General features: G+C 38.1%; 1 pseudogene; it reads left to right on the top strand.

Moving 5' to 3' along the window:
• Positions 1–403: 403 nt before the first annotated feature.
• LOC139111267 (uncharacterized) lies at positions 404–4,946 on the top strand (annotated as a pseudogene).
• Positions 4,947–12,568: the final 7,622 nt, after the last annotated feature.

Below are 12,568 nucleotides of genomic sequence, written 5' to 3'. Positions count from 1 at the left end.
TAAATATAATAATATAATTCAAAATACACCGCGTATATACCTATTAGATAACTTTATATCGTATTCATTACGCATGAGCAAAAGTAGCAGTTCTCATTCAGATACTAGATTCGTGTACCTAACTTCGTTACTGTTGCAACCTTTCTGACCACGAGTGTACACATTGCATATGCAAATTATTTTGTATTTTATTATGTGTCCCTACCTAATTATTTGTTGCAAATGTTACAGCACAATAAAATAAAAAATAATTTGAATATGCAATGTGTACAGACATTTTGCAATGCAATTTGCTCCATTCAAAACCGTCCCTTTCATGGCACCTATCCCCTAATTGTTAGATAATTATTAAACAGATTTATTTATTTGTTTATTTTAACAGGGACAAAGACTCAAGAATGAACAAAAATCCCTTGCGCTTACTCTGTATAAAACAATGGGAAAACGTGTCTACACGCGGTTACGCAAAGTATTTTAACATCTACCGGCAATTAAAACTTTGCAGTTGGCGCTCCACAAGATACCTCTTTCCCCGGGGTTGAACACTTTTATTTTGAGACATTTAGAAAAATATGCTTCCCAAATGTCGATAAAGAATAAAGTGTGCATCCTAATGTAGGATGAGATGTCAATGTTACGTCTTCGACTCCGCGTCTCTTTTTTCGACACATATTGGAAAATTTAGTTAAGGAGAAAGTAGACCGTAGTCCATTGTAATACAAAAGAAAAACTTCAGAACCTTCCAGAAAGACAATTCTTAAGACTAACATATTCCGGTACTGGTCATTGCGTGAAAGCATAAAAAATATGTAACAAATTGTAAACGGGCGCCAACAAAAACCAGACAAAAGGATTTTGTCTGGACATGACAAAAATCAAAACTTAAAGGCTCATAAATATTTCAAACTTTGATTAGACTGTCCATCGTAAAAAAAGAAAAAAATAACTTTTTCTTAAAATATAATTGCGCGAAGATCCTGAGCCTTAGAAAAAACCAAGGGCGCGAGAGGCCCATAATTACCGAAATATGTGGTGCGGACAAAAGCAATAAAATCAGGTAACACAATGAATCATACAGATGGTAAAAGGTTTCCCATCATCTCTCTAAAAATGTTAATAATATTCTGGAAAGTTCGAAAGGAATAACTCTTTGAGACGGAGCCTCTTATAAACATTTTATTTCCAAAAACCAATGGATCTCGGGAACTCCTCACCAAAATCTAGAAACTAAGGGCGAAAACTTAGAAGTTTAAGAAAATAGAGAAGGGATGGGATGCGAATGCCCAATATGTGTAAGATAGGAAAAGTGGAGGAACAAGCTCAGCAAATGAAAGATTTGAATTTCGGAAAAGTGAAAATTCGGGAATAGTCCTCCCCTTTTCCGAGCTTATAAAAACTTGTGTTTTGGCGGAGCACGCTCTCTTGCATACCAGTTACCAGCGCATACGTTTCTTAAAACTATCGCGAGTGCCAGTCAGTGCAAGATCGCAAAACGCACTTAAGAAGAACCATCAAGAAGATCTCCTAAAAGTAAGTCACAACGATTAATTATGCATTGTCGAGAAAATTAATTCCTCTAAATGTATTATTTAAATCAAGTGTTCTTTAATAATTTTAATCAAAAAGAGAAGGGAATGTCCGAGTCAAAGTTCCGGAGTTTTGATTCTGTCTGTTGGATTTCGTTGTGAATCAAATGTGCGGGGAAAATTGCTTTCGAATATCGGCTAAGATACGCCGTCGAATAACTAGCGATTTACAGTGGTTCACGCCGCAAAATGTTGCTGAAAGTTTGGCAACTATCCATGGCTAAGAAAACGGCAAGCGATCCTCGCCAAAGATGAACTACAGAGATTCATTGATTGACGGGTTAAAAGCTTTGGAAATCGTCGGTGACGAGTCTCCTTCGACCCTTTCTTTGTTAATCTTGTGAAATTCTGTTCAATTGAAATTAAAATTAAATTGTAAATTTTAGTGGAATCCAATAATAAGAAAACCTTAAAGAAGAGCCGGGCTCGACGAAACAAACAGATCCGGAATCTAAAAGAATTAGTACGCCGGTTTTTCGTTCAATACTTGCTCGCGGCGGCGCCAAGCGAGGAGGTGTTTGTGACTCTTCCGCGCAACGAGAGAGACCGTGGTCCCCACGTCCGGGTGCTCCGCCACCGACGCCCATCCATGGAGACCCGGAACCTTTATTCGGATACGTCCCGCCCGAGGAAACTCCTAACGACCATCTAGAAACATCGGCTGACATTCTGAACCTTTCGAATCAGTCCACGGAGCTGGGATCGAAACAATTCCGCCCCACGACTCCATCTTATACCCTCGATTCGTCCCTCATCTCCGAACCACGGTTTCCCGGAGCTGAGTTTCGCGCCTGTTCCTCTCCTCTCTCACCACCTCCTTTTCCGTTTAAACCCGAGGAAGCCGACTCTCTGGGCAAAGATGAATCCATCTCTCTCCCAGAAATAGACTTCCCCGATCAACCTCTATCTCCCGTTCCGAGTATCGAGGTTCTCGAGGAGCATCCGGAACCAAGAGAGGTTAGAGACCCTCTCCTAGAGCTTCTTCGCAGGGTCTGTACTCCGTGGACAGATCCTGTTCCGGAAAGGGCCTACTCCATCGACCCCGACCATATTGAACCCGAAGAGATCAGGAGACAGGCGGCACGTTCTGCTTCTAATTCTCACTTTTTTATACATTACCCCGGGGTGAAATTTCCTTTCCTGGCCCCGATGCGGCTAGGCGATCTCGTCTTTCCAAGGACCACGGCAAGAGTAGTCGAGATCGAAGGAATTGCGTTGGATTAAATCACAGTTACAATAGACATTTTTATACACAAACACACGTATTTTCTTGTAAATACACTGTTTTTGTTTTTTTAATTAATATACAATGTTAAAATTATACCTGTTAAAAAGACTAAAACCGTTTTCGTATTTCTTAATTCTTTCTGCCAAAACATTAAATCTATTTTTATATTTTAGACGAAATCATTAATATTAAATTTGTTAACTTGTGTACTGTTCTTATATTTCATAATTCTGTCTGCCAAAACGATAAATCTCTTTTATAATTTTAAACGTAATGATTTTTATTAAATTTTGTTATATTTGTTTCTGAAAATCTGAGTTAATTATTTAAATACAACCCTTATATCCTGTTTATGCGAATAACCACGCCTGGTTCTATCCTAGAGAATAAGGATTCACCTCCTTTCTCTAAAAAAGAACCAACTACGCGCTCAATCTAAGTCCGAAAATCTCGAATGTTTAATCTGCTCGTAAAATAGCGTGGTTTTGAATCTCGAATCCCACGCAAAATTCGGTGGTGCGTCAATTTCCTGCCTTACCCACAAATATCTTTCCTGAGGATTTCCTTTAATTAACCAATTTATAAAAATATAATCCCCTTGACGTAACATCAATAAAATCAAAACTAATATACGATATTTGAAAGGATAGAATATGTGGTTTTGAGGACTGGGGCAACAACAGCATAAGTAAAATTGCTAATCACGCGTTAGTTTTGATCCTTCAGGGTTTGAATACGGGTTGGAAAATGCCGATCTCGTATAGTTTTTGCTCAAAACAAACAAATACATTTCAATTATTAAGATGCATTAAAGAACATATTGAAAAAATTAATGAGGTAGGTTTTCACATTGTTGCTACAGTATGCGACCAAGGATCGTCCAATGTTGCAGCTATTTATGAACTGCTGCAACAAACTAATAAAAAAAAAAATTTGAAAAAAGGCAACAAAGTAAGTAAGAACAAAAAGGCATTTTTTAATTATTGTTTAAAGTTAAAATAATTTTACATATTTTATTTTACTAATTTTTTGTTCACAAGACAAACATTTGAAATTAAAGAAAAAGAAATTGTGCCATTATTTGATCCACTACATTTAATTAAGGGCGTTCGAAATAATCTTATCACAAAAGATCTTGCGCTTAATTGCCAAGACAAAAATAATATTAATGACAAAGAAGTCGCATCGTGGGAGATCATTAAACTGGCATGGTTGATGGACAGGAAAATAAATGTTATTCGCCCGCAATTGAAGAAACTTCTTTCTCAACATATAATGGAAAAAAAATGAATAAGATACGTGTAGAAAATGCCACGCAGGTATTAAGTGGAACACTAGCTAGTTACATCGAAACATTAACGAGAACTAAATGTAAGTATAAATACAAAATGTAAAAATATATTAATAAATAAAAGTAAAAATAAAAAGAATATTCTTTGTGATGTATTAAATGTAATAAATAAGATAATATTAAGTTCGCAGAATCGTTATTCGATCCGGGATGCCCCTTCGGGATGCCCTGTCGCAAACGATCCTTTAATTACGTTCGTCAACTGCAGCCAGTCTGCTCCTGGCTGTCTGAGCATGCACACCATTGTATTGATACTTATTAAATAAAGCTCTTTGTTATATTTTCACCAAGTCCATACATTACATTCTTGTTGCAGGTACTGTAACTGTCGACGGCGAAGATGTGAAAATTTCTAATGAAGAAGGCATCGCAACAGCGACGCTATTAATTTTTTCAACGATCTCTTCAATTCGGTAAATAGTGATGCGGTCAATATTGATGACAATTTATTACGGGTCCTGTCACGGAAAACAGTGAACACCACGAACTATGGGTAAGCGCTAAACGAAAATTAAAACATATGTTTTACATTGATAAAATTTCCCGCGAATATGTAACAATTCCAACCCTGCGTAATTGGATATTAACTATAGACGGCTTTCAAAAACTTTAGCAAATTTTACACGTTAAATATAAATTTAATAAATTAGTTACCAGTGTTTGCTGTAGATAATATATTAAATTTATCTAGATAAAGATTAACATAAAGTACATAAAATTTATCTCTGATGAGATTTCTCAATCTCATATTATTAGATAATTTGTTTTAAATTTATCTAGATAACAGATAATATCATAAATCTTTTTATCTAGATAATTTTGAGATAGTTTAAAAATAAGTACAAAAATTATGTATTTATTTATAAGTTTTTATTTTTCAAAAATAAAAGTTTTTCAAACATAATATCTGATAAACGATTTCTACAAGGAGTATAAATTTGTTGACCACAACTAAAAAGACGCTCAACTGCCGCTGAAGAAGGTAGCGATGTATTATACTTATAAAATATTTTTTTTATATTTGGGTAATTGTAACATTCGGATTTCGGTCGCGATAGCTCGTCGGGATCCGGGGTGCAAAATAGAGAACCGAGACGTGGTCAACGTAAGAAAACAGAAGATTTATTACAGCTTAATTAAATGCAACAGAAATAATACAGTTAGAATGTTTGTCTAAATAACAGGGGTCATACTACAGCGTGACGATATAAGTAAATTCATGGATCAAAAGTAAGAAAAGATACAAGCTGTCGAGGGTCTTCTACGGGGCGGGATTTCGGCCAGGGGTCGTTCCGGCCGTGTCGAACGGACAGAGTCTCGCGGTCGCGGGGGATCGGCGCAGTGTACAGTCGAGCCGTTTAGGCCGTGCCGAGCGGACAGAGGCTCGCGATCGCGGGTTATCGGCGCAGGGGACAGGTCGGGCCGTCCAGGCCGGGTCGAGCGGACAGAGTCTCGCGGTCGCGGATTATCGGCGCTGTGTACAAAGCGGGCCGTTCAGGCCGTGTCGGGCGGACAGAGTCTCGCGGTCGCGGATTATCGGCGCGGTGTATGGGTCGGCTAAGTTACCCACGGGGCGGAGTGTCGGTCGGAAAGGGGTCCGGGAGCGCCCGGTCGGGAGAAGGCTCAGGAGCGCCCGAGTCGTGGAGGAACGGTATCGAGGACGGCCGGGAGCGCCCGGTCAAAGGAAGGCTCGGGAGCGCCCGAGTCGTGGAGAAACGGTATCGAGGACGGCCGGGAGCGCCCGGTCGAGGGAGGGCCCGGGAGCGCCCGAGTCGTGGAGAAACGGTGTCGAGGACGGCCGAGAGCGCCCGGTCGAGGGAAGCATCGGGAGCGCCCGAGTCGTGGAGAAACGGTATCAAGGATGGCCGGGAGCGCCCGGTCGAGGGAAGGCTCGGGAGCACCCGAGTCGTGGATAAACGGTGTCGAGGACGGCCGGGAGCGCCCGGTCGAGAGAAGGCTCGGGAGCGCCCGAGTCGTGGAGAAACGGTATCAAGGATGGCCGGAAGCGCCCGGTCTAGGGAAGGCTCGGGAGCGCCCGAGTCGTGGATAAACGGTATCGAGGACGGAAGAATCTGGTCGAGAATGGCTCGGGAGTGCCCGAGTCTTGCGGAGCGAGGTCGGTCTCGAGAGCCGGGTGAACCCGGACGAGGAAAACTTGGGAGCGCCCAAGTCCTGGAGGATCGGTTGCTGGGGTGCTACGCGCTGCGGGCGGCTGGTCGGCTTGCGTAACTTAAAATTATGGACGGGGCCGCGCGACGTCTTGGGCGAACGGTGGTGGTCGCGGCGCGGGGTCTGAAAGTTAATTAGTGGCTTGTGCCACATAATTATGAAGAATGTCTAAATCTTTAGATTTGCAATCTAAATATGTAAAGGCTTCGATATTACTGCTAATAACAGGTTGAACTAAATTTTGCGCATTACTTTTATCTATATCACAAAAAAAATCTTCGTTACTACTACTAGACGTCGGTTTATCTTCTAAAGAGTTACATGTTAAATGAAAATAATCTGCTTCTTTTAAAAAAAGGTCTTTAGAAGACTATGTATTGTTCTGGTATCCAATTTAACTTAAATCTAGGTAAACTTATAGCGGATGTAATGTACGGCTTACTACTAGATGAATCAAAATCTATAACATGTTTAAAACGTTTTTTTATAGCTATTAATATTCCATCTACTAATACGTTACAATATAATAAGTGTGTAAATTTTTTAAGTTTTTGTTTTAGTACAATTATTGTAGGTGCTATTGAACCTAAAAATGCCAGTTTTTCTTTTTGTAACATATCTAAACTTAACGTTAAAGGTGTCATAACTGTTATAAATTCTTCTGAGAAATCGATTTCATCAAGTCTGAGTTTTGGAAGCTTCAATGAGTCAAAACGTGTATTAAGTTTATTTTTATGAATCAGAATTTTTTTTATTGCATCAAACTGAGAATTCCATCTAGTAATAATAGGCACATGAAACTTACAATTGCATTGTTTGAAACAAATATCTGATGCAAGTGTGCTGCGACTAAGAATATTCCAAAATGCATTTAGTTTTCTAAAAACAGAGCGATAGATTCTTTACAAAGTGGTATTATGAGGATTATCCAAAATTTTTTTGCAATCTGTCGTAGCAATAAGATTTAATGTATGGGAAAAACATGTCAACTGCGGAGGCAGAATTATTTCATTTCCCAATTTATCTGATAAATTATTCATTTCATGTGCACTGTTATTAGTGTTTGAAAATCTTCCAATCTCGTTAATTTCGATATCCGATTCAGATTCTGATTCATCCGCTATTACATTGTTCATATCCTCATTTGTTGATTTCATTTGACATATCTTGTAACATCAAAACACCTAAATGTTTTACCAAAATTTGTAGCGTTGTCTGTTATTATGTGAGTAATTTTAGATACATCTAAATTAAATTCTATTAATATATAATGCATAACTAAAGCAATATTTTCATAAGTATGATTATACAATATTTTTTTACAAGCTAATGTATAAGAACGTCTTTGCAGTATATCTGAAATGAAGTGAACCGTCATTCCCAAATAACTCTTATTGCGACATGACCAAATATCGGCAGTTAAACAAATATATAGTTGGTTATCTAACAATTTTTTTAATTTAATTTTTTTTGTAGCATATAAACTATTTATCTCGTTATTTAAAACGCTCCTTCTAGGTAAAATTTTATCATCTTCCTGGTTGTCTATTAGTCCACAAATTAAAGCTTTGAATAATGGTTTGTAAATAGTACTTAGAGGAGGACTTTCGTTTCCGATAGCAGAGCGAACGGTTGTGTGTCTGAGCGAGTGCATGTAGAAAAAGGTTTCGGGGGAGTAAAATAGTTTTTCAGAGGTAAAGGGTTGGTTTGAGGGAAAGAGGGAAGGGTTTTTAAGGAAGGCACGTGAAGGGAAAGAGCAAAGGTAAGAATAAAGGGAAAAATCGGGGAAGGTAAAAAGAGGAGTTCATTTTGAGGTTAGGTTGGCGGTGACGGAAAAAAACCGTGGGTAAGACAAAGGAATAGAGGAAGGCAAGGGGGCAAAGGAGAGAGGTAGAGGTATCAAAGACAAAGGGAAAAGAGATAAGGAAAATTGAAAAATGAGCGAACAGGAAAAAGGAAATGTGGAGAGTGGAAATGAGGAAAGAAAAGAGGAAAAAGGAGAAGAGAAAATAAAAAAGAAAATGGGAAGGCCTGCAAAGGTAGAGATGTTAAGAAGAGAAAGGGCTAACAGCATGCCAATTTTGGAAGCGTGGAAGCAAGGAGAGAAAAGGAAGGAAAGACAGGAAGAAAAAGGCGAAATAGAAAGCTTGGAAGGATTTAGGAAAAGTGTGAAAGTGTACAGATCACCGGTGAAAGCAACAGGAGAGGGAGGTGAAGGGGGAATAAGCAAGGAAGGTTTTGAAGAGGTAATAAAGGAAATGAGAAGTGGATTTGCAAGGATTCAAGCGCAGATGGAGGAAGTAAGGGAAATAAAGGTACAAATAAAAAAAGAAATAGAAGATTTGAAGATAATATGGAAAAAAGAGAAGATAGACTTAGAGAAAAGAATGGACGAGATGGAAAAAAGAATAAGGGAAAAAAAAATGAGGGAGGTAAACTGGAAATACCAGAAGAAATACAGGGAAAGGTTTTGAGTTTAGAAGAAAGAACGAGAATGCTGGAAATGGCAAAAGAAAGAGAAAAGAAAGAATGGAGGAAAAACAATTTAATAATAAGAGGTATAAAGATAAAAAGTGAGGAAAAAAAAGCGCTGAAAGAACAAGTGGGGGAAATAATAGAAGCAACAGGAGTGAAAGCAAAGATAGAGGATGTAAATAAGATAGGAGGAGTAAATAAAGGAGGTTATGGTATGGTGTGGGTAAAGATGGAAAATTTTAAAGAAAAATTAGAAATATTAAGATGTAAGGGAAAATTAAAGGACAGGACGGAATGGATAGGAGACGATCTGACAGAATACGAAAGGAAAGTGGAATTGCTCATAAAGAGAGAAGCGGATAAATTGAAAAGAGAAGGAAAACAGGTAAAAATAGGGTACAAGAAGATATGAGTAAATAAAGAAATGTGGATATGGGATGACCTGAAGGAAGAATTGAGAAAATGGGATGGTGCGAAAGAATTTGAAAAAGAAGGGAATAAAAGGAAGAAGGTGATAGCAGATAGACTAAATGCAAGTTTTTAAAAAGAGGCGGAAGAAGAGAACGAAATGAGCTGGAAAAAGTGGAGAGAAAAGAGGAGGAAGGAGAAAAACAAAAGGATGAAGAAAAAAATAGAAAAAAGAAAGATAAAAGGCAAAAAGAAAAAGAAAAGGAGAAAAAGGAGAAAGGAAAGAAAAAGGCAGAGGTAAAAGACAGAAACGTGAGAATAGTTTTTTGGAATGTGGCAGGAATAGAAAACAAGGATAAAGATTTTTGGAAGAACATGGAGAAATGGGAAGTGATATATATGTGTGAAACTTGGTTGGAAGAAATAAAATGGAAGGGGTTAAGAAGTAAACTGCCAAAGGGCTATAAATGGATAAATAAGGGGGCAGAAAAGAAAAATAAGAAGGGGAGGGCAATGGGGGGAATGGTGATGGGATGGAGGGAGGAATTGGAAGGAGAGGAAGAATTAGAATTTAAAGATAGAAAAGGAATAATAGGAATAAAGATAAAAAGTTGAAAGGTATGGTGGAAAATAGCAGGGGTATACGTAAATGAGGATTTAGAAGACATAACAGAGAACATGAGAAATTGGATGGATGAAAAAGAGGAAGGAACGAGATATCTGATAGGAGGAGACTTTAATGTGAGGACGGGAGAAGAGGGCGGGCTATGGGATGAGGAAAAAGAAGAAGAAGACAAGGAAGAGAGAAAAAGGAAAACAAAGATAAAAAATTACAGGAAAAGGAAAAAAATTTTGTAAAGCTCTGGAAGAAGCAAGATGAAGAATAGTTAATGGTTGTACAAGAGGAGATGAAGAGGGTGAATGGACATATGTAGGGGGAAGAGGAAAAACAGTAATAGATTATGTGATCAGTAATGTGGAATCAAAAGGAGAAATAGTAGAAATGAAGGTGGGGGAAGAAGTGGACTCAGACCACTTACCGTTAATAGTGACGATTAAAAGGGAGGGAGAAAAGAGGAGAAGATGTAAATATGGTATAAAAAAGAGCACGAGACTGGCTTGGGGTGAGAAGGAGAGGAAAATGTTCAGGGAAAAATATAAAGAAAAAAGAGAGAAAGAAAATAATACGGAGGAAAATTGGAGAAGTTTTAGTAAGGAACTGGAGAAAACAAAGAAAGTAGTTAAAAAGGAAATAAAAAAAAAGGAGGAGGAAAAACCAAAAGAAAGATGGTGGAATAAGGATTGTAAAAAGAAAAAAGGTGAAGTAAAAGGAGAAATGTTAAAATGGAGGAAGGGGGAAGGGAGTGAGAAGAATTATAAAAAGAAGAAAAGAGAATATAAAAAGCTATGTGAGGAGAAAAAATTGCAAGAAAAGGTGAGATGAAAGAAAGAAATAGAAAAGATTAGAACAGAGGGAGAAGTATGGAAAGTAGTAAACAAAGGAAGAAAAAAAAGGAAGGAAGTGGAGGAAAAAATAAAGATTGAAGAGTGGGACGGATATTTTAAGGAAATGTTAGAAGGAGTGGAATGGAGAGTAAGAGAAGAATTAGGAGGAAAGAGAATAGAAGACAATGAGGAAGATATAAATAGAGAGGAATTTGAAAATGTAATAAGAAAGTTGAAAAAAGGAAAAGCTGCAGGAAGTGATGGTTTAGAAAATGAAATATGGAAATGGGGAGGGGGAAGTAAAAGAGAAATTATGGGAAACGTGCAAAAGGGTATGGAGGGGAGGGGATGCCGGAGGAATGGAGAGAAGGTGTGATAGTTCCGGTGCTAAAAAAGGAAAAGGGAAAAAGTAGAAGAGTATAGAGGGATAACGCTGACACAGACTGCGTACAAAGTGTATGCATCTGTGTTAGCAGAAAGACTAAGAAAGGAAATAGAGGAAAAAGAAATATTACCGCAGAGTCAAGCCGGTTTTAGAAGAGACATGGGGACAGTGGATCAAATATATGTGCTAAATTATTTGCTAAATAAGAAGATAGAAGAAAAAAAAGGTAAAATGGTAATTGTGTTTATAGATATGAAAGCAACTTTTGACTCTGTAGACAGGAGAAAATTGGTGGAAACAATGAAGAAAAGAGGGGTAAGGGAGGGATTGATAAGAAGGTGTGAAGAAATATTAGAGGAAACGGTGAATAAAGTAAAGGTGAAGGATAAAGAGGGGAAAAATTTCTGGACAACAAAAGGAGTAAGACAGGGTTGTCCGCTTAGTCCTAGCTTGTTCACGCTCTTGTTGGCAGACATAGATGAAGAATTAGAAAAAGGAGGATGGGGGGTATAAGAATAAAAGACAGGAGAGTTTACTCGCTGGCGTATGCGGATGACATTGCGCTACAGGCAGAAAATGAGGCAGGAATGAAAGGAATGATTAAAAGTATGGAAGAATATGTAAAGGAAAAGGGATTGGAAGTGAATGTAAAGAAAACAAAGATAATGAGGTGTAGAAAGGGGGGAGGAAGATGGAAAAAAACTAAATAGGTATGGAAAAGGGAAGAAATAGAGGAAGTAAAAAGTTTGAAGTATTTGGGATACATAATTATAAGAAATGGAGAGCAGAAAGAGCATGTAAAGGACAGACTTAAAAGAGCGGCAAGAATAATGGGGCAGGTGTGGAGTATAGGTAAAAGAAAATTCGGAAAAGATTGGAGTAAAAGAATATGGCTATTTGATAAACTGGTATGGTCGGTTATTAATTACGGCGTGGAAATATGGGGATGGAAGGAAAGAGAAGAGGTGGAGATATTACAGGAAAAATACCTGAGATGGGTGCTGGGAGTAAGAAGATATGTACCAGGATATATGGTGAGAGAAGAACTACAGAGGGATAAATTGAAAGGTAGAGCAGGGATGAGAGCATGGAAATATGAAAAACGGTTAGAAAAAGGGAAAGGAGGGGTTCTGGCAAAATGGTGCTGGGAAGAAATGAAGGAAAGAGCAAGGGAGGGAAGAAGCAAGGGAAAATGGGAAAAAGAAAGAGAGGAATTTTTTGAAAAATTTGGGTGATCGGGAAAAGAGGTGGAAGATTTAAGAGAAAGAGGGGAAATAAGGGGGGAATATTTGGTGAAAAAGGATAAAGAATGGCAAAGAGAGGAAAGATGGAAAAAAATAAGAGAGTCAAGATTTAATAAGTATTATAAAAAAGTGAAAGAGGAAGGGATACCAGGATATTTGAAATTGGGGTGGAAAGAAGAAAAATGGCAAAGAATGGCAAAATTTAGATTAGGGGAGGAAATGAGAGGAAATAAATATTGGGAGGAAGAGGAGAAAAAAAAATGTAGAATATGTTTG

The sequence above is a fragment of the Cardiocondyla obscurior genome, linkage group LG23, assembly GCF_019399895.1.
Source record: "Cardiocondyla obscurior isolate alpha-2009 linkage group LG23, Cobs3.1, whole genome shotgun sequence".
In the NCBI taxonomy this organism is placed as follows: domain Eukaryota; kingdom Metazoa; phylum Arthropoda; class Insecta; order Hymenoptera; family Formicidae; genus Cardiocondyla; species Cardiocondyla obscurior.
The sequence above is the reverse complement of the archived record's forward strand: the minus strand, read 5'-3'. Positions and strand labels throughout refer to the sequence as shown.